Source organism: Haliaeetus albicilla, chromosome 1 (assembly GCF_947461875.1).
Source record: "Haliaeetus albicilla chromosome 1, bHalAlb1.1, whole genome shotgun sequence".
NCBI classification, from domain to species: domain Eukaryota; kingdom Metazoa; phylum Chordata; class Aves; order Accipitriformes; family Accipitridae; genus Haliaeetus; species Haliaeetus albicilla.
The window spans coordinates 40052317-40076234 of record NC_091483.1 but is presented as its reverse complement, the minus strand read 5'-3'; the positions used below and the strand labels follow the sequence as shown (position 1 = coordinate 40076234).

At 35.5% G+C, this 23918-nt stretch overlaps 1 long non-coding RNA gene across 1 annotated transcript; it reads left to right on the top strand.

The window, feature by feature from the left end:
* Positions 1–234: 234 nt before the first annotated feature.
* LOC138685465 (uncharacterized) lies at positions 235–9381 on the top strand. Its single transcript, XR_011324736.1, has 2 exons — positions 235–888; positions 8257–9381. It is a non-coding gene; the product is annotated as an uncharacterized lncRNA (long non-coding RNA).
* The last annotated feature ends 14537 nt before the right edge of the window (positions 9382–23918 follow it).

Sequence of the window (23918 nt, the reverse complement as noted above, 5' to 3'; positions counted from 1 at the left end):
GTTATTCACAGAGAAATCGCCGAACAACTTTATTTTCAATGGGAACACAATGGCACCTTTGATTTTGAAGGTGCATGTAATTCTTTTGTTTTAAACAATTAAACAAAAATGTTTAACAAAAATTACTATTTTTAATAGTACAAAAATGATTAATCTTTTGATTTGTATTCTTTCCTAAGCTTAAATCTGTATTTGTGTTGTCAAGATTTATTGAAAATATAGATTCATGGAGGATAAAATGGAACATTAGTTCCACTTGGCTGTATTGTGCAGCTTATAGGACAATGCTGGTTTATACAGATGGCAGTCCAGGAAAAAAAATGTGTAAAAGAGAATTTAAGTGCTTAATTTTGCTGTCTTGATAGTTTTGAACTCCATAGTGTGAGGCTTATTAATCTGCGGTGATCTCTGCCAGCAAACTACATAGAGTTTTTTCCAAAAGCCCTGGAGGGAAATAGTAGGTTTTAATTGGAATGCCAAAGTCAAGAGGATCATTCCTCCTTATTGCATTTTTTTCGCTAATAACAGATTAGGAGGAACTGCAAGCATCTCTGTCATCTCTAGTGCTTTAATATAGTAGTTTGTTTCAGTCAGTACTGCTGAAGTAATATGTAATGCATGATATCTTTTGTGTGAAGTAATATTTATATCACAAATGTTTGGAAAATGTGTCAATAAAAGTGCTGGTATTAATACTGACCATTATTCATTACTTTGTACATAGAGTTAACTTGTTCTTTTTTAGGACTTTGACTGATGGTATCTTTGAATACGAAGCAAACTTTTTTCATGAATAGGTTGTCTGAGGACTGAATGGATCTGTTTACAGTAAACATAATTTTTAAGAAGATAACTGATTCCCTCACTCTCTGAATCAAAGTGGAAAAAGTCAGTTGGCTGTAATTTCAGTGTTTTAGAGGGAATGTCTAACATGGGTAAGTTAGAGTATGAATGAATCCACAGAGGACTCCACTTTATTTTAGGAAGGTCTACTTTTGAATTACCAGTTGCAACAATAAACATCCATTTCACACAGTACAAATGGCCTTCTCACTTAAAGGACAGTCAGGAATTCCCTGTAGTGGAGATAACTCCATCTCCAAGTCAAGATGACCATGGAAGGCAATTTAGCAGTGAGAGCACCAGTGACATTGTGTCTTCTGATGGAAGTTATAGCTCTGGAAGGTGTTGATACAAAATCTACAGTCTACAGATACAAGTAGAAAATGACTGGAAATGAGAAATATGGATGCATCTGTTTCTTTTTATGCCACAACAAGGAAAACAGATGCTACTTTCATTGTTTTCTTGGGGTGATTGTTAGCTGAAAGCATATTTATATTGTCCCAAAGCTCTTGTAACCAATTTTTTTTTTTAAAGTGAATATGTCTTTGTGCCTCACATTTGATCTCTAACGCTAGACAGAACAAGTTTGGGACTGGCTTTTACTGAGAGACTTCTTCCCTCCATCAGTCTGAAATCTTTTGGAAGTCCTGTTGTCAATCTCTACCTCTGCCTTCTGAACTTTTAAAAAAACAGGTTATTGGATAAAGTATATTTTTACACTGTGCTTGTCTCAAAGAAATTAGTCTCCACCAGCTCTTCAAAACTGGATTCTTTAGACTTTTAATGATGCAAGTCACATGTGTATTCTCCACCAAAAATGCAAAGGAGGTAAAAGAGACTTGATAATCTGGGCACTGAAGCTTTAATGAGACAAATTCTGTGTAATCATGCAAATCACCATTTGGCTGGCTTTTTTGGACAAAGTAGCTCATTCTCCACCTGCTAAATGGTAAGCCTGCATGGCACAAAAAAAGAGAGCATTCTTCCTACATTGTGTCATCACAGTTCAGTGATAATACTGCGTCACTGGTGTTTCCATTTTGCTATACTGATACTCTGGGGTGTTTTTAATGTAAACTTTCTGTTTCAACAGAAATGCCAGTCTGAACATTCATTTTTTAAAAGATAGCCTAATACTAAAATAAGACTGTAAAATTACTGACTCTCTTTGACATATCTCAGAGTAGCAATTATAATTGTTCTTGTTTAACAGCCAAATGATAGTGGAGACTGAATCCCTTAGGATTCTACAATGTTTTCACATATCAGGAATATCCTAGACCATGTTGTGCATTGAATTTGCATTATAATATATACCATAAAGTTGGTGAAATTTTCTGGGCTTTATACAGTAGCTTTCAAGTAACACCTACAAGATTTCATTTTAGTCAATACTTCCACAACAGGACGTATAAGTAATATCATTCTGGTAGTATGTTTAGCTTTTCCTATTTTGTATAGTTTTTGCTGTATTTTTCATAGTCAACGGTATGGGTCTTTTGCTAACACTATTAAACTATGACCTATGGCTTGATACTAGTTATGCTGCATTCACTCTTGTGTTTTGGTTTTTTTTAATTAATCAAAGATCTTGTTTATTAGAAATTACTAATAACTTTGGAGAGCTATTCTTATCTAAATCAAAACAACATTTGCTTAAATGCCTATGATCTGACTTCATTAACATCTCACTCATTCTCCCAATTAAAGAATATTCTTGAAAGCTGTAGGCATACCAAATACATCTTCATAATAACTGTAATAAAACACAGCAAGCTATTTTTCCTTTCGCATTCTGATATCCATACAGCTGCCCTTACTTTCACACTACAACAGACCCTGTTTAAAAACCTGAACCTTACTTACATTTCAAACAGTTTACTTCAAATTTGTCTTAGCACTTCCAATGAAGTTGCATACTTAGCAGTGTGTTCTTGGAAGACCCTTGCCATTTCCCCCAGCGGTGGCGGTGCCTGCTGGTGTGCCGCTGTGCTCCATTTGTCTATCCTCTCTCTAGCTTGCTGTGTAGACTAGCAATCTTGTAGAGCAGGCAACAAGCTGTGAAAGGCATTTACTGTCCTGGTGCTGCTTCAGTTCTGTCTTATTACTGGATATAATGGAACTACTGTCCAAGAAAACAGAGGGTTTTAGCCTGCTCTTACTTCAGAAGGGTGAGCATTAGTTTGGCCAGGCTTCTAGGAAGCCTCTAAGGCAGCCTAACTTTGTACTGCAGCTAGAAGAGGCACTTACTGGCTTAGTCCCACTTCTGTGCCATTACTTTTCTTTTGTTGGCACAATCTTTTGTGCAGCTGTGTGTTGAAAGGAGTTAGGGAAACAATCCAGGTTAAAGTTAACACAATTGAGGAAACAAACAGAAATGGTTACTTTGAAATCCAGCTGATAGGTCAGACCTGATAATACTTAGAAACCCTGTGATCAGAGACTTTCCAAAGAAGAATTATTCAGAACCATCCACCATATATATTTTCAAGATGAGACCTTGTTAGGATGCCAGGTTTCATCTGAGAGATTGCTCAGTAATGTTCCTGAAATGAATTATAAGGGTTCAGTTGATGTTAAATCTGATATTAAAGGATATATTCTGCACTAGATTTAAAGACTAGACTCTAGGACATCCATGAACATCGAACCACTTGTTTTTATGTTAATTCATGCACATTGTACATCTCTGAAATCAGATTCACAAAGCAGAAAGAACCTTTTCGCACTTAAGGGGAAAAAGGATAAAAGGCCTTGGAGCACTCCTCAGGTAATTGTTTAGAGCATTTCACAGTATAGTTCCACGTTTTTATTCCCTGTGAATGAAAAAATGGGATTTAACAGATGTATTTCCTTCTTTGTAGTCTTTTCAACATTGAAACCCATGCCAGACGCTTGGCCATAGCCAAACATATTTTTTTTTAATAAAAACAATTTTTCTATTAATTTTATATCTAATTTTACAAGACAGTACTCCCTCTACTGTCACGACATACTTTAGTCCAAAGTCAGTCAACATTCTATCTTCCAGCTGCCTTATATGGAGTATACCCAAAACAGTGAATAGATTATACATATCATGCATCAAATAAAGAATAATTCAGCAGATTGCTTAGAGTGCCACCTTTTACTGTGCTCTTTGTGTTGTACATATCACCGTGGGGTAGGTTGTCCATGATGTATAGTTAATGAAAAAGGTGAAACGAGAATAAGGCATCCTTTGGGATCTTCCCAAAGCTGCTCAGTCCCAAATCTCATTCAACTTTATGGTTTGTCAACAGAATTACATAGCAAAGATGAGGTTTTACATACTAACATTTTCATTGTTAAAACCATTAACTGCTTGTATGGTAGGGAAAATCATTGTTTATTCGTGCTATCTAAAATAAATAAAGTACACAGACTTTATAATTTATTAATTTACATTTGATCCTTTTTTAAATTTATGAGCACTTCTCATAGATGTAGGCAATGCAATAACATGTTTAAAATGTAAGTAAATCGAGGAATCATTCATTTACCTTGAATATCCATAACACAACACAAGCCCTTTACAAAAAAGCAACTCATGCATTAAATTAATGGAAATAGCATTCATATAACTGTAATTGGTAGAATAAGTGAAATAACCTGGAATATGAAGAAAATCAGGGATTAAAGACAAGCTAGAACATTTTAAATGCTTATTATTTCTTCTCTACCTACACATTTTTCATGTAATAGTATATTATGCCAAATTTTGTCCCCAGTTGCAACCAAGGAGTTTCACTAAGGGCAATATATATGTGTGATATCAGAGTAGACAGTGCATAAAACACAAACAGTGCAAGAATAGCAGAATGTGGAGACTATGGAAAGGATGGCTTCCAAATCCATGGAGAAATGAACAAAATGAGCCATTATATTTAGTTTATTTAGTTACATAATAATCTTTCATTTTGAATGGTGTTGCAGTTTCTGAAATTTATAATGTTGCAATGGTATTTTTACAAAACACAAGGTTTAATACTTAATACATACTTAACTGCATTAGAAAATCAACTAGAAAGTGCATACAATGATCGAGCGAGATGTGGATAGAATATGGAGGTACCTAAAGAGATTTTAGTATATTTGTTTAAAAAATGGTTGGCAAATGCATGGTCGCATTCAGGTTGGCTGCTCTGAACCATCACATGGAAGAGATGAGATGGCCACCTAATAAGTGTTTTGATTTACAAAGTCCTAAGCCTAGTTTATAATTATTTACACCTCATCTGTGTTATATCCAGTCAGGTCTAAGCTGTAATGGCCTACTTCAAAACAGCAGATATATGGCTGTTGTACGCACATGTGACACAAGCAAACTCTGATCATGTATTTGGTTGAATTATTCCTTTTGTCATCTGCAGGCTTTTTCATTGATTAACAGTGGTCTTCTCATTTACAAGACAGGCCTTTCTGTTGTTTTCTTTTGACTCAGGTAAGCGGTGACAGGAATAGGGACCAAAAAGTCTTGATCACTCATATTCTCTGAAGTGGAAAAGATATTCAGACATGATTTCTGGATCTATGATCTTGTTGTTTATGTTCAGCTTGTGATAATTATTTATTGGTCACTTGAGATTAGCTGAATATATATTGGCAAAACCACTGTGACCTGATGGAATTTTCCTGCTACAGAAGAGCTTTTTGCCATCAAGATCCTTCAGAAAGCATAGCCTCAGGCACTTCTGAAAAGTGAGGTTGTGTTCTGTATTTTATATGACTTTTCCAAGACATCTTTACATCTGCTTATCCAATAAACTTAAACATACTATCTTTGTATATTTAAGACAGATAAACTTAAAAAGTACTATCAAAACAGAGTCTAAAATGCTCACTTTTTGTTGCCAAGATGTCTCCCATTAATCAGTAGTTCTTATGGTATTAGTAACAACTCTAAAGAGTTATGACTGCTCTCTAGAAGAAAATGTAAGACTGTAGTAATTCAGTATGAAGCTTTTCTATCTCTAGTCAGTTCTGACATGTTTGATTTCCTCTTTGTTTAATGTTCAGATCATAGCCAATATGAAAAGGTCCAAAAATTCACAAACACTTTACCTACCTTAAAGAATAGAAGAACATATTTTTACTCAGCTTCTTCATGTTTGATACCAATGAAAATCTAGGCAAAATTAAATACAAGCAGAAATATTAACATACTGAAATTACAGAATCATAAAATATCTTGAATCGGAAGGGACCCATCGAGTCCAACTCCCTGCTCCTTGTAGGACTACCTAAAACTAAACCATATGACTAAGACAATCATCAGATGTTCCCTGAATTCTGGCTGGCTTGGTGCCATGGCCACTTCCCTGGGAACCTGTTCCAGTGACTGACCACCCTCCCAAAGAAGAATCTTTTCCTAATGTCCAATCTAGACTTCCTCTGACGCAGCTTCATACCTTTCCCACGTGTCCTATTGCTGGTCACCAGAGAGAGGAGATCAGCACCTCCCCCTCCGCTGCCCCCATTGAGGAAGATGTAGACTGCGATGAGGTCACCATAGCTTCACTTGATTTCAGAGCAATGGCTAAAGTCACTTTGTCTTTCAAGACTCAAACACAAATTCAGTCCCAATTGTATAAATTTGGTAAATCCATGAAGTTCTGGAACTGTGGGCGGGTTCAATAACAATCCCAACCCAATAACAAGAAGGTGATATAAAATGTTAACTGTAGACCATTTTTTAGTCCCTATCATATTTAGTTGTTCTTTGTACAATGCAATAGTTAACATTTTCACAATTGTATTCAGTCCTAGAAATTGAGCTGCTTTGATGCAAGTTCTTTAAAATATTTCTGGTTTATTGTTTTAATTATTTATTTTTCTCACTCCATCTTATATTATTATAGATGAAATATATCCTGGATTACAAGTACTAAAAACTACTAAAACAGCTTCATATAGCAAATCTGGATGTTTGATGTTCTAGTTATAATGAACCTTTTTTTGCAGTGTGGAAATAAAATCCAAACTCCAATAAACTCTCACTGATATTTTCAGTCAGCAAGTGTATGAGTAAATGACTAACACTAATGGGTTACATCTTAAGTGTGTAAACTTCTCTTGACTTTAACTACATCTGGAATCTTTTCAGTAGGAACAGCTAAGTAGTGATATTTGATAGCAGCTTCTGTACGTAGAGAAATAAGCAAGAAACATACAAAGAGGTTCTTCCTCTTAATGCTGTACTCAACCACAGTTTGGTGTTTGGGTTTGTTTCGTGTTTTGGGTTTGGTTGGTTTTGGGGTTTTTTTTGTGTGTTTGCTTGCTTTTTCTGGCATTCCAAAATAATGCAATATTGGCTGAGTGCATTTTCTTCAGGTTCAGGTCCAGATCTCATTCTTCATGACTATGGTAGTGAGGTCCATCCACCTGTAAGAGGCTTCAGGGAAAATTGAGTTCCCTTTTTTTCCTTCTCATATTTATTCCTTTTTTTTTCCCCCTCAAGTAGGCTACAAAACATGCAATGGGCCAGATTAGTTTCAGATTTAAATCAGGCAAACTAACCACTAGTGATTTAAATAGTTGTGTTTTCATGCACTTAAATCCCACAGGTCCATGTTCCTAAAAGGGAAGGTCTGGTGAACCATTTCCTGGCAAAAAAACCCCTCTAAACATTTATTCCCTTAAATAAACCTTCTACCTTATTTTACATATAAATTTTTCAAATGTTTCCTAACCACAATAATTAGTACATCAGGAGCCCAATTCTTATTGGCTTTAAAGACCAACCTTTTGTATTTTCATAAATCCCTCATCAACATTACCATGGTTACATAATTACAATTTTACCTTGCAAGTGGCTTATCAAAATATCAGGTACTAAAACAGTGCTGGGTCTGAGTTTACATAGCCCAACCAAACAAGTATCATATTCTTTATTTTCTAATTAACTACGGGTTTCTCTGTATAAAAATAGTATTCCTTAATCGAAAGACTTGTGTCAATCAAAATTCTCAAGCCTGAAATGTCTCTTTTTTTTTTTCTGAAAAGCTGAAAATATTAACAGAACCTATTGATGTGATTTTGTGATTTCCCGGATAAACATTACTGTATTGAAACGTGCTTTCAGAAAAGATTTTCCTTTTGGAGGTGATAATCTAATTCACTTGCTAGAATATCTGTATTTCAGTGAAACAGGACTTCAGATGGCTTTCATTACTTTCATCATCTGAGAATGGAGATAGCAGAAAGAGCTACTATTTTTCATGGGTGAAGAGAAATTATTGATATTGATCAGTTGGTGATATTGGGATGGATTACATATCATTAAATAATCTTTTTGAAATGAAAGATAATAATGTTATTCAAGATATACTCCTGGGTTTGCTAGCAAATACTCTTTCCATAGGTTTTTTTTTGGTTTTTTTTTTTTTACAGATAAGTAAAAGATTGCAAGAGGAAAAAGGCAAAGGACAATCCTACAGAATTTCTTCTCTTGCAAAACAGAAGCAAAGAACAGTGACCCTTTGGAAAACTGATTAAATGGTGATTTTGAGTTTTTATTAATTTCTCTATATAGACACTTGAGGACTATTTTTCAAATATCCTTGGAAAAATCAGTTCTACAAAAAGTTTTGTTATGGTTTGGGTTTTTTCCCATTTCTATAGCTTTCTACAAATAACAGTTAAATATTCTGTTAAGCTGAAAACTAAAGCATTTACTTTACTGTAGTGGATGTACTGATACTGTGATGATGGATGAGTAAACTGAGAATTTGTTGATTGTAAGCTAGTATGTTGTAAGTAATATATCCAGATGCTCAAGAATACTAGGTCTGTCATTTTATGTTTTGCTTCATTCTATTGTTCAATTGTTTAATTCTACTTTGCATATAAAAATTTTTCTTACACATAAATTCATCAAAGTACGCAGAAAAACTTCTGAATAGTTTTAGTCATGGATAGAAGGAATATCGCTGTCTTTCATTAAATTATTGGTAAATGTATGTTGGACATTTATGTTAGTCACACATTTTTAATCCAATGAGACAATTTCTCTAGTATTGTCTGCTGAGAGATGTGGCCGGAGTAGGGGATTTGACTCATTTTCTTTGCACAGAAAAGACCATTTTCTGTTGGGATGTTCAGCATCGGATGCTGCCTGCCTGGTGCACCTTCCCTGTCTGTATCGAATGTGACCTGTTCCTCTCAGCTTTCAAGGCATGCTGCAGGCTCCATCTGTCTCATTTGAGTTTTCAAAATTAAGGCCATCAAGACATAAACTAAGAAGTAGTGCTAGCAGGTGACATGAATTGTTAGTATTTCCTAGCTACTAATGCGACTTGACTAAAAGTTTTGTGATTTTTCTTTCAAGTTTATAACTGGTAACATGCTTAGACTGCAAAAATTACTGGGAGGTTTTTGACACCAGCGATTAATTGCTGAAAGCTTAACATTTCATAAGATTGTGCATGCATGTGATTTTAAAATGTTTCACCTTCAATTCAGTGTGAAAACAACCCTGTGACTAATTTAAATAAATTTAACAACCTGTGCCATGGACACCTGTTGTTTCACAACATCATCTCAAGAGCTGGCAGAGAAGTGCTTCTGGGCAGTCATTTTATGCTAACTTAGTCTTAGGTGAGTTATTTCAGTGGGATCAGACACCTGCTGGCATCTCAGATAAAAATGGGAATGTCCCAAGTGACCTTTCGAGAACAACACATCAAAGGAAAAGCTCTGTAGCTACCTCATTGTTTTTCCAAACCATTTGGTTCCTAGTGTTTTTAGAAAGAAAAAGTTCATCATAGAACTTTTACTTGGGAAGAGCCATAACATTGGAGACAGTAAAAATGTAATTCAGTAGGCACTGTTCCTCTACAACTTTCCCTTCCAGAAAAATTTGTATAGTAGCTTAATTAGAGCTTAATTAGTCCTGCCTCTCCAGAGTGCTGATGCTTGATATTTGCAGCGTCTCACAGTACAAAGTTCACTTTTTTCTTTTTCATTAATTTTTATAAAAAAATAGGAAAGAAAACCACGTCTGATCACCATTCATGTGTTTCACTCATTACTGTGCTTAGAATTTCTGGTAGAAAATGCTTTGATTCTTCTTATTTTGTTGTTCTTGTTTTGTTGTGGTGTTTTGTTTTGTTTTAAACAACAACAATTCAAATATGGCAGTTGGATGCAGATTGTGATACAGTCCAGACTGCAGCACTTTATACACACAGGTCTAGATTCTTCAAAACTTCTCTGGGAAGCTGTGAAGGGGAATGCAAAAGGAGAGGACTGCAGCTGCCTAATGCTGTGATCTCCTTTCTGTAAGGTTAGTAAACTGTATCTTGCTCCATAATGCCCTGCTACTTCTCTCCTCCTGAGTTAGGTCAAGGTAGTGGGAGAAAGTTACATATATTGGAGAGAAAGCGAGGGGAAAAGAGCAGAACATGCACCTGATGCAACTGGCAGCTTTGTCAACTTTTTATTATTTCACAGCTGCCTAAGAATTCACAAGGTGAATTTTTCAATACAACTCAGAAACTGTAGCTGACTTCAAGGTTGGCAGAATTAGGGGTCCATAACCCACTCCAGAAAAGTGCTATACATGCTTTGTCCCTTCTCATATCCCTTAGCTGACTATTCAGAGATAAAAATGAAATGTGGTTCTGAGTGCATACAGTTACCTATGCAACGCTCTTGTAGAATTTGAGCATTATGGACTCAATTCCATATCATTATTATTCTACTTTTTTTAACATACAGAACCTTGGTTGGCATAAAAATTGTAAACCCTCATTTAATAATAAGCTTGGTTTTTTTCCCTGGGACATTTTTCATTTAGAAGCAATATTTTTACTTCTATTTTTTTTGAGACTTAGGAGCCTGAAGAGTCTCTCACAGAGTCACTTATGTGAACGTTTTTAGTTTTCTTAGGCTTGTTTTTTTTCCACTCTCACCTGTTTAACTCTCTTTAGAAGATGTAGCAGGTCTTGATATGTTAATAAAACATTTTTGTTCTCCTTCTCCTGTTCCTAACTTGTTTAAAGTGCTAAGTCTAGAAATATTCACAAATTGTGCTGTATACCTCCCTTGGTACAACAGGAAAAACAGGAAAAGAATCTGCTAGGCTGAAACATAATGTTGTAACATTAAGACACTTAACTAAATAAAAATATAACATCTGATGCCTGGATTATTTCCCTGTTGGTGATTCTCAGCTGATGAAATAGTAATTAATCATGTAATTCGTAAAGTGAAGAATAACAAAAACTCTGTGCAGACTCTGAGGAACCCTGTAAATTCTAAATTATTTACCTAAAATTGAGACACTTGTGACTACAACATAACATTTCAACTAATACATCCCTTGTAGCCTGCTGCAGATATTGGTACTTAAACCATGTTGTCAGTAAATTGAAGAAGATTTGATTTGATATTTAAACACTAAGACATTAGTTTTAAAAAAAAACATATTGTCAGTAAATCAGACAAGATTTACCTCAAGGAAGTTTGGTAAGGATAATGTTTTGCCTCATAATGTTTTGGTAAAGTCTGACTCTTTGGATCAGAGGAATTCTGAACCATGATGCCATGTAGCGTCCTACCTTCTGAAATATCTGTGTAAATATGAATCTTGCCTTCAATTTTAAAAACAAGGGTTGCCAGATCTCTATGCATATTAGGTCCCTGTTGAACTAAGCAATATGAAAGAATAAAATCAAATGACTGTCATGCTTCTACATGTTGTTTCTTCCCACTCTGTCCATTACAGCCCAGTATTCTAAATCAGCTTTCTAAAACTAAGACTGTCTCATCCTTTGTGTTTGCCACATCAGAAATTTAGTATTAGTGGTGAGGTCATCTTAAAATGAAGTAATTTTAAATTCATACCTTTTTCCCTCAATCCCGAAGGCATGACTGAACAGAAAACCTCATGGCCTCTACCATGTAATAAGAAATATTCATTCCAAACCACCTCTCAGCATCTTTCAGTGCACAGTTTCTGATGAAACCACACTACCTTGGTTCTCGATCCTCCAGTGAAGAATAAGACTGGCAAAGATAATGTTAATAAACCTAGATTTAGCAACATTAATCCTTAAGAGGAGACCAAAGGGTACTTTTGAATTATTTGAGTATCCATGAATTTCTAATAACTGGTATTTTTCTGGACCAGCAGAGTAATTGTTACAATAAAACTATCTAATTTATTCTCAGCTGATACTTGATTTCAAAGAAACAAAGCGTCATAACACACCAAATCTTTCATGCGGAAAAGGATCAAGCAAAGTTTAGTAATAGGAGAAGCAAATTACTCCAGGAAAACAGCCCCAAAAGAAACAAGACATGATATAACTAAGGAATAAACACCAATTTATATATAAAGTTGTGTTTGAATTCCCAGGAAGACGTAATCCAATCAGCAATTTATTGGTAAGTATTTTATAGTATTTATCATCATGTAGCATCTAAACTTCAAAACATTGACTACAACTGTCATTACAAGAGATGACATTTCATGTTTGTAGATATAATAAATTACTGATGTATGTTTTCATCATGAAAATGTTTATGATTATTCAGGTGTGTTTAGCTGCTCTCTCTCCTGCTGTGTAAGTGTGCACCAATGTGGGAGCAGTGTAATTAGGGAATTACTAAGTCTTAGTTAGCATTGCTATGTTTCTGAAGCAATCAGCACTTTATAGAGCAGAGTAGTTTAACACAGAAAACTAAAACTCGATGTGAGAACTGTCAGTAGAGATTTTGTCTCAAACAGTTGACACTTGCTGCTGGCAATGGAGTCTAAAGGTTAGATACCTGTGTTAGCACATCTTCTCTGCCTGTTATTTTTTTTTTAATAGCTTAAACTATTGCTCTTTTTGTCCTTCTATTCTGAACAAATACAGATGTCTATCAGCTTTTCTTTCTCACAGTTTGGTGCTATAGACTTTCATTATAATAGCAGATTTAGAGTGGGCTGTTTCTAGTGCCTAGTTATCAGCAACATTTTTGCTGGTTTCTGAATCATTGTTTGAGACATCTGCTTGCACTGTCAACCTGAGAGCTGTCTTTAAAATCATACATCCTTGACATATATAATTAACTAGCTTGGAGAAAGGTGGTTGACTGAAAGCTGTACAGGGTCAAGAAGAAAGCCCATTATTTGGCACATATTCATGTGACCTAATTGACCTAACGGAGCAGGAGGAACTAATCATGCTTTCAGTCATTTCTCCTGCCATCTGTGTCTCTCCTTTTACTGTGTTTAATGTTTTCACTTTTCCCACGCAAGATACCCAATACCTTTCTGCTGAAGATGACCACAGGTTTATCTGCTTTTTACTGTCAGTATGTCCACCAGGAATGAAGGCTAAGGGGACCAGCTTTCGTTAGGTGGCAAATAGATTGAAGGGTTTCAACAATGGGGTTGACAACGGATCTGCAGAAGTGCAGGTAGTAAGCAGTGTGGATGGCATGCTTGGAAGGGAAAAAAAACCCTGAAAAATGTAGGGAATATCACTTTGAACTGTATTAAACATCTGAACTGGAGCATTGTTGACTGGAAATTGCAAATAATATGAATTTATTTCATTTTCAATATTAATCTGTGTTTTGAAAAGCAGAGATATTTTGAAGTATTGGATCCAATTTTTGATTTAAGACTTCTTCCAAGTAAGTCATGTGTAACTCATCCTGGATCAACTAATATTAGAAAGTGGTTGTCAGATTTACCTAAATGCCATTCCTTGTCACCAAAGTAAACACATTTGACCATTCTATGGAATACCATGCTTCCATATTTAAGCATGGGCCCACTTTTCATCAGTGTGAAGGATCAGAGCATTAAAAAACTTTATTCTAAATTGTTTTCTTTTCTGTAAATTTGGACTGCTTCTATAATACTTGAGAGAGACCTGCATGTTATGAATCTAGGCTCATGTTTCAAATACATCCTGTGCCTTTTTCCTTTTGTAATTTAAATGTATATTTACCTTTGGTTCTGCTGGAAATTATGTTGTCCTCACACACTATAAACAGGAGTTTTGCATGCATGACTGCACATAGAACACTTAATTAATCTTGAACTTTGTGGTAGGATTCTTAAAATCACTTCATATATCAAAGTTTTAATTGCAGGTTTTGCAAATGAGAATATTTGTAGACATACATTTTGTTAGAAATATGCTTTATCCTTTTCACAGTTCAAGGTGAGACTGGGCAAGGGAGAACCACTGAGAGGATTCCTAAACAAATAAACAGCATCAAGCTCAGGATATATTTTGAGCCGAAACCAGTTATATGATAGTAGATTACTTAGGAAATGCTTCAGATAAACTTCTTGCAACTTGGCATCCTTTCACAGCCCTGCTGGAAGGAGGATGCTGGACTAAATGGTCCTTGGTCTGAACTAATACCACCAATCTTATACTCTGTTAATAAGTTCAGATTAACATGACTTTTTCATGAGGAGACTAAGGCTGGAGTAAGACTTGTTTTGTCTCTCAGAAGGAAAAACAACTTGCTGATTTCACAAACAGGATTAAAAATAAATGCATAAAAACTGGTCTGCTTGTAATTATTAAGACTTTCAGCCTGCTTCAGTGGGCTAATAGTTAATGGGAGACAATAATATTCTGGTCTTCTTTTTAATAATGTACTGGTTGGAGGAAACATAAAATCTGCTTGTTTGATTTTTTTTAATGTGTTCTACTGTTCTAGGTAAGAAATACATCCAAGATTTTCTTTTTCTCTTATAAGAGTGAATGTAGAGTAGATCAGTAACTTTAGTCAAGTTGCATAGCATTTTCATTTGGCTAACCAAGTAAAAAAAGACTATGGCTTTCCATATTAATTTAATGTAAGCAATATTTCTTATTTAGGTAGTATATTTGTTCATTTGGACATCTTCAAGCATATTATATTAGGTTACAAGCTGCTTCTCCTACCATGAAAAAACTTTGGCAATAAAGGTCAGAAAAGAAACTACAAAGAATAAATTCATAGAAAGAAATATATTATTCACAGGTACAGGTAATATAGGCCTACACTAAACCTATAAATAAAGATACCTGGACCTTAAACAAATCTAATCAAAATGTGATCATTATAAACGTTTATTCCTTACAGCTTCAGAGAGCTGAAGAGAGGATCACGATTCAGTGTGCACTAAAAGAGCTAATGTTATACCATTATTTTGTAGTTATTTTAGGGAGTAACTTACACATTGCTTTATGATCTCACTAAGCCACATTTTGATTCTTTTAGGTTGCCTTTACTTAGATAACATAAAAAGCTCAAGATGGAATATTTTATCTTTAGGATATTTCTTGGGAAACAACTTTAATTGAGAGAGAAGTATGACTGATATAGTGAAAAGCAAATGAAGAATGCTATAGAAAACTTAGAGATTTTAAGTGTTTAAGTGAATATGTTTGGATGTTTTTGTCAACACCATCTTAAATTCAAGATGTAATCCTTTATTTCAATTCATAAAATCACTTTGATAAGTATCTTTCTGTGTTCTGTGTCTTGTTAGTCTTAGTGATCTGGGCATGCTCTGAGCATAATAGTACTTGCGGAATATTAGCAGCTCCCACTTCTGTTGAGACTATTGAAGTTAGGTGTCATATTAGGCCTGACAGTTTGGTATTTGTCAGAAGATGACAAATTATAAGCAAGGTTTTGAAGAGCTTTCATCCTGGACAAAGATAAAATTAAATCATCAAGTCCTTTTGCAGATCTTGTCCTGAAGTTCAAAAACAGGCCTCTTGAACTTGTATATCTACACAGATTTGATAGAAATTAACTTCAAAATGTAATGTGAAAGCTGTGCTTCTCATCTTTCTGGGTCACATTTAGTAGTACACAGATGACATCAAAACTAATTTTAAAAAACAACATTATTTACAATCCACAGGAAACCAGAATTTTTAAATTTGGCTTTGGTCTAAAATTGATTGAAAATTATTTAAAAAAGCTGTGATTCACTGTCTCTGAGGAAGACCTACTGGGAATTTAGATATAAACTCTCAAAACCTCACTGGACATAACAAAGTTCATAGCATTCAGTGTTATTGTCTGGTGTAAAGTAATTTGCTACAAACTTTGTAATTTGTCATGTCTATTTTTTTGGTTTTACTTTACGGAATTTATATATTTAAATAATGCAATACACATATATAAAATTTATCATTAAAAATGGTTAGCTTAGAGCATAAGAATTTCATTTGAACTGTAGCAGAAAACTGCAAATGTAGGTACAGTCCTAATAGCTTTCTTACGCTGCTTCACTAAAATACTCCAACACAGCCTAGAACAGAGGGATGTAGACTATTTTCCAGCACGCTCAGCACCTGAATTCTGTGTTCTTAATGGCAAAGGGCTGCGCGCTCCTTATTAACTCTCACAGCCATGAAGTGATATTTCAGCACTGATGGGCATCTCTTCAGGCATCCATGCTTGTCAGGTTCCTTCCAGCAGCTGCCACTCCCCATGCACCCAAACAGCTATGTGCCTCCTCTGAGGCAGTGAATGACAGCACGTGGGTACATGTACCTCCAGTTCTCTCCCTCTTCTTTTCTTGCCTGCCAGTGTTATCCTACTGTTTGATCTGCATCATGCCTTTGAATTTAGACAATAGACTCACACTTTTACAACTGCGTGTGATGTCTATATAGTTCTTAAAAAAAGCACAACCACAATCCATAAAATACATGCTCAGGAGCTACTGTGCTACACAAGCAATGAGAAACTATTTTTTTGCTCAGTCTAAATATATGAAAAACCATACTGTGTTATTCATGACTTTAGCTAGGTAAATAAAACCAAGAAATCAATGTTTATTTTAACTTACAAAACTATGATAACAGAAGCCATACCTTTGATGCAACTTCATCAGCTAAAATATTTCTACCCCAAGTATATATTTTTCTGTTTGAAAACTGGGTATATACTATATCTCTAAAAGAACTATTCCGCTTGTACAAACGTTTTAGCAAACTGGTTTGCAAAACTTTTCTAGTGCAAACAAAAACTTAAATCTTCATAGAAGCATAAATGTAAATTACTTTTCTGAAATACTTCACCCACTCTCAGAACAAGATTGCATTGCACATACTTCTTACGAAGAAAGAATTATAGTACTTACCAAAAAATAATGCTCATGTAATTTGTACAAATCCAAGCATTGTACAAAGAAAACAAAGGTCTAAACTTCGTTTACCATGATCTCCTCAGCAGAAAAGAAATTTTTTAACAGATTTATTTAAAAGACTAAAATACACTATCTTAAACTCCAATGTTAAGAGCAGTATACAGAAGTGATAGTCTTCCTATAGTTATATACTTGCTGATGTCCCTTGCTGAGATGCAGTAACTTAATCTTCACGGTGCTCTGGATTCTATGTTAGACCACTTTCACTGCCTGTGCTAGACCAGGTCTAGAACAGTAGATAACTCATGTGAAATGTTTTTGCAGATTATGCACATGCTACAAATTTAGAGGGCCACTATAATATCATATATTCTGCCTCAAATATTGCACAAAGAGCACTGGGTGTTCCTGTTTTCATAGACCTTCTTCATGTGAGGAAATAAAGTATGCTGAATCTGTTCTGCAGTCTTCACATGGTGCCGTCAAGTCTACCAGCCTGGAGGGGGACTGGAAAAGAAATAAATTTGGAATTGATAAAGGCATTTAGTGATTATTTCCATTAGTACAGAAGAAGTTCTCATAAGTTACTGGAGAAATCCTTTGAATCCTAACTTCTCAGGTAAGCCCCGAGAAAAAAAGTAACAGGATTCATTACTTCAGTCTCCAAAATTAATTAGGTAAGAGAAATGTTCATGGTTGAAAGCAGGTACTTGCATTTTGTAGTTTGTTCTTTGCTTTTTACTTCAGGTCATATACAAAAATAGTAACTCCTTCCTGCAGAATCTATTACTGTACTTTGAATCCACAATGAGCAATATTTGCAATAATTTAATGGGAAAAAAAATGAAGTAAAACTCTTGTTCATTTATCTTGTCTTGAGCATGACAGCTCAGCTTCAGAAGAATGTACAGTTGCTGGACCATTACATTATGCTTAAGACAGCTTTCTAGCAGTAGTTGCTGCATTGAATCTTTTTTTAGATTTAGTTTAATATTAGCTTATAAGTATCAACTGTTCTCTACGCAGCACTTAATGAAAAAAAAAAAGCCCTGCCTTTAATTATTTTCATTAAAATTTGTATTCTCATTTTAAGGAGCCAGTCTGATGTCTTGCATACCAAGAGAACTTCCTATGGTACAAGACTGTCATCTAGTGAATGATTTGGGTGAAGGACACAAAACCAAATGCCTCAACAGTATGGAGATTTTAAGTCATACTATAAGTATAGCTGGTTAGACAGCAGAAATACTCAAACTATTTAAAAAGTTTTCTTCTGATCAACACTACACATTAAAGAAGGATTATTTGAAAAATGTAGTATTAAAAGGAAAAGGATAAATTGTCATTTACTACTTCAAGACATGGTACATATCCTTCCTTAATACCTTTAAATTTCATGTACTAAAACCACAGTCCAAAACTCAAAGTCTAAATGGAAAGTAAATTAAATTAGAAAGTTAATTAGAAGTTTTCTTTTTCTAACACAAGCTTAACATTTCTCTGAGTTGTTGAAAACATTGAACATTTATTTGCTTTGCCTTATGAAACAACATATAACTGTTTTCTCCCGAAAGGTCTGAAAAGCCTATTACCTGGGGAGAGTACTTATGTTAAAGAATCTTTTATGCCTTTACAAAAGCTAGCTAAACTCTGCAGTAGTCTATTTTAATGCTTATGCCAATATGTTATGCCTGCAGTAGAATAAAAGATTTAAGGTGAATCTGAGCATAAACTCTGTTCTTACTATAGGGTCTTCTTGTTCTTTGGTATTCAATAAATCAGTGATGTATCAGGAAATATAGAGTTGTAGCTACAAATTGCAATTCTTGCTAAAGAGATCATTTTGTTGGGAAGATGAGGAATTTCACTGCATGTGAAGGACAAAAATCTATATTAGGCAGTGATTGTTGATAATTTGTGTCCTACAGATAGCTGAAGACTGGGGGGGGAGGGGGGGGAGAAAGATATTTTGAGTAACATGGCTTTATTTTTAATTACACCAAAATTATTCATTTTAGGTTTTTGATATTACATGTGCATTCAAGGGTACTATAAAAAGAAAACTCATTGAAGTTTATTAAATCTAATCTGAAAAATTAAATAAAGTTTAATTGTAATGAAATTAAATTTTTGGCTGCGACACTTAACATGATAACAAATCCTATTATTATCCATACCATGAGAATGGTCCATCTGCTTCATTTCAGCTGATCTTTTTTTTTTCTTCCCATTCGTAAGCATTCCCTGGCCCTTTCTCTGGATTCCTTTCAGTTATAGATTCTTCTTTGAAACTCAGTTATATTTTTTTCCGATTCTTCTTGTCTTGTCTATGTGTTATAAGCTACCCTTTCATTTTCTAACACATCTGCTTTTCTTTCCTTTCCTCTCAGCCCCTTAGATATCACTTTTTAAAATCAGCGTTGTAGGGGAAAATAGCAAAGAAATGCAATAGCAGTTGTGGAAATAAAAGCTACAAAGTAGCTGTTAAATAAGGGAAATGGGACTCAGTAAGTGATTCAGTCATGGATGACTTTTCAGTGTGGGTTTATCAATAACAGTTACAGGTTCAACACCGTTCTGATCATCTGAAGCATGGAAATGCTGTACTTTGGAAGTCTGTAGGCTTGAGAATATGGTCAGCAGAAAGCTACCATTTTCTGGTTATCAGTATAAAATAGAATTAGCCACTCAGTGTAATACTACCACAGATTGTAGCTGTCCCCAGACCACAGGTCTGTGATAACTGCTTTAAAAAGTTTCAGGGCTATCTTTTCATTATTATAACTGAACACTTTTTCTTGGCTGAATGTTCTTTTCCTCAGCTATGGATTCATTGTGAACTTAGAATAATGACCATGTTTTATAAAATCTTTCACCTTGTCTTTAGTTTGCATGTGCTGACTGTTTCGTTTAAGAGTACTGTCAAATTGCTCTACTCATTAACCAAGCTGTGGACAGTATTTTGTTATCATAATAAAAAATCATGTTTTACTCTCTATGTAATATGTGGCTCTAATTCTCTTAACATGTTTGAAGTTGGAAATACTTTTTAAAAATACAAGCAATTACAATTCTTTTATTCTTTCATACTTTATTCATGAAGGAATATTTATTCAATTTATGATCATGAAGGATCATCTCTCCAGAGAGAGGGTCATTCTTGGACAATGCTTACATCAGCTTCTCTTCTGCCATTTTTCCCCCTCTGTAATGGCTTACATGTATAATCATCTCCTCCTTCAGGGAATGTATCTCTCTTCCAATGTAGGAGACAAACTCTGTGCAGTCATAAAATCAACTTTGCCTGGAATTAAAGAGAAAGATTTTAAATTGTATTATTATACTCATGCATACAACATTGTAACCTAGCTCTAAACCACAATAGTCTTTGAGTGCATTGCCAGAGGCACCACAGCAAGACCTATCATGCTATGCTGCTGACATGGCAGATTTCACTCCTTTTCCCAAACAAAAGCCCATATAGCTTCTTTGAGTTCTGAATGTGCATTTTTCCCTTAGTGTGCCATAAACAAACATGGGATTTTTTAGGTATATCACTGTTAAAATTACATCTGCTTCCACCCAATCTTCTTGCCATCTGCTGTATAGATTGCTATCTCTTTTAGAACAATAGCAATCTATTTACCAGTTTGTTTGTCATGGTACTAAGTTTCCAACTATGTTTTCTATTATACTGCTGGCAGCATGGTCAGAGCTGCATTTCCTGCCTTTCAACACTGTTTAGAAGATGGAGTGTTCTCTAGCACCACACTGAGACAGCCCTAGTTCAGACACCCTTGGAAAAAAATCGGGAAGGCAGTACTGCTTCAGATACAATGTGTTCCTGGAGGGCTTGCAGCACTAGGGACCACAGGGCCACTATGCAGTGGGTGGCCCTCAGCAAGAGACAGATGATGAGGAGGAACACCTCCATGACTGTGACACAAGGACTTTGCCAAAACAATGAGAATAGCACCAAAAAAACCCCATTTGGAACCATTCTGATGGTCTTCCTGGTGTTAGTATTAAATCATTAGCTGCCTGGGTCAGTCTGCTAGATTCTGTCCTGGCGTATTCCATCTGGCCACCAGCTGGTCTGCTAGTCCTTCCTTGGGACAAATAGCTGTTAGGCTTTCACACCTAGAAGTCAGCTTCTCTTCCAACAGCCATACTGAGCCCTCCTACTTACACAACTGACAGTATTTTTGACAGCCTCTCCTCAGGTGTTTGTGGTGGTAGTTACAGCTAAGGGAGATTGTCTATGTAAGGGAGATTTCCCTGAATCATCTGGGCTGCAGGTGCAGTGCACTAGTGATTCAGATTTTGTCTCATTTAATCCTCATGGAGGGGAGGGCAGCTAGGGCTCTCCTGGAAAGATTTGAAGAGAAGGTTAAAAGCAGCAACTTGAAGTCACTCTAGGGTAACTGGGAAAACTAGGTGGACTATCCCATTCACTGGGCATGCAGCTGAGCAACACGTTCCACAACAGCCTGTTGGGAGGCATGGGAGGTAGTGCCATCTGATTAGGAAGAAGAGGGCATAGACATTAAGGGCATATCTTAAAATAGAGGTCATTGTTTTTGTTTCCCCCTCCACTTTTTTTTTTTTTTTGTGTAGGGAGAGAAATTCTGTCTATATTCTTTTGAAGACTGTGAAGGTTCTGAAGCAGTAGGTGGGAGGATGAGCCAATGATGTGAACTAAGCTCCAGACAACAGAATGGGTAAGGCTAATGACTGTATTTGTAGTAGCTGTCAAAGTACTAACGATATTACAAATAATTTGCAATGTGAAACCAAACATTCCATTTACCTTTCGAGGCTGGAGAGGGTTGTTTCAGAGAATTTTCTCTCAATTCCTGAAAGTTTTGTTTTGCCTAGCTGGTAAACAGAGACAAACTGAAGAGTTGTTTGCGACTCTAGCCAAGGATTTAGAGATAGATTCTTCTCCTGTTATACGGCTGCATAGCACTATGAAAGACATACAGAATATTTAGAACATGCCTTAGCAAGGTACTGAAGTGAGCAAAAAATTCAAATGTTAGCCTTTCACCTTCTCACACATAAGTCAGAAGTATTGTGCTTGGAAAATGCAGCTTGTTTTGCTTTATTTTAAACCTAGGAGAAAAGATGCACAGGCTTGGAAATTTCCTTTACACAGCCTAAACCACCTTATCAGCAAGAGCCCTGTGAGAGTGAGTTACAGAAGACATCATTCAAATGCATATCTTGTGATGTCGTGAAGAGGTCACTGGCCACTAGAAAAAATGCAGCTTGAAGAAATTTGCTTTACTGGTAGAATTTTCAGCTGGCCACTTGAGAAAGATACTATAGTGACTCAGCTATTCCAGACTAATGTCAGGTTTATTGTAAACAGGTGACAGATTGGAATAATATAAACAGAAAAGTTACAGTGATGCAAAGCAGGGTAGGCTTTTTTTTCTGTAATATGGGTTATTACTGGTGTCCATGATCTAATAATGGAATTTGCAGCAATGTCAGAGTACTGCAAGCCTTCCTTTTCCTAGCCTGTCTTTCTTTCCTTGCCCTTCCCTGCTCCCAGTGGGAGATCTCAGTTCACCTGGTTTTATTCCATCACAAAACACCATTTTTTATACTCTCTCTCCCTATTCTTTATGTTGGTAAGAAATAAGACATAGTGGTTTTGTGGTCCTATGATCTTTAGTCAAACATATAAAGACCATTGGAACACAAGTCCACTATGGAAATCATCTCTTTATGTGACCCTTCATGTTTCATTTCCCTGCAAAGCTTCTTTCAGGGTGCAGCGGCAGCTAGCTCAGGCTGAGGCAATAGCATAATGGCAGAAAAGTTCATCATGTGGTCATTCCCTGCAGTCCCACCAAATCTATTAATCTCATTTCCTATTTCTATTTTTTTTCCAGGGGATCCTGAGTCCGATTATAGTGGTTATTGTGGGCGTGAAATATATATGGTCATGGTACATGTTCAGCACAGCTGACTCCCCTTGTAAATGGGAGACCTGCAACTGACCTGTGCACGGGAGGTAAGTCTGCTTAGAGTACTGGAGGTAGGCTCCACAGTTGTCTCCTACAGTTTCAAGGATTTGACGTGTTGGATATTGCTGTCCAACACACAGTCTAAAGTTTGAATGATACTAATCTTTACTGTGGATACACAAAACTCTTTCCTTTTCAATAATGATGGTAACCTGACCATGAGAGTAACAAAATATTTTCTTCTACAAACTAGGAGTGAGTTTTTTCTTAGTATTTTCAAAGTAAATCAGTATGTGGATGTTCAAAACATTCATGTAATTGTAGTTACCAATCTTTTGGAGTGTCATAAGATAATTAAAATAGTTTGTAACAATGTGTGTGAATAATCTTAGCTAGTCTGTGAAAATAAGAAAAGCACTCTGTTCAATTTCACTTCTTTTCAATTCTTTTTAGTCAATCACTTCTAAAAGCTACTCCAGGTGAGGTACTTCCTCAACTTAATCTTACCTTCTCATTTATATCTGTCTCCAGAAAATTGAGATGATGAAAACAGATGAAGCAGATCAGGTTCAGAATAAAATTAAAATATCATCATAAAAATGTTCCTTCAGAACACATGATAGTTCTGGAAGGCAATGTCATTCCATTGACTTTTTTTTTTTTCTCCACTGAAGTGGACTGAAAACGCCAACCTTGTATGTCTGTGATGCAAAAATACAACACAGGAAAGCAGGAAGAAAGAGCAAAAATTTTAAGAGCTTTTTAATGGGAAAAATTAATAAAGGCTTCTATGTAAAATCTGTGGTGATAGCAAATAATGAAAACACCATGGATTCAAGAAAAATATTAATTTCCTAGAAATAAATTAATTGGAAGTCTTTGAGCTGCACTTCTATTCAAAGGATATTCTGTTCTATTTCTTCTCAAGCAAGTATCAAAAAAAGGAACTGTAAATCAATTTCACA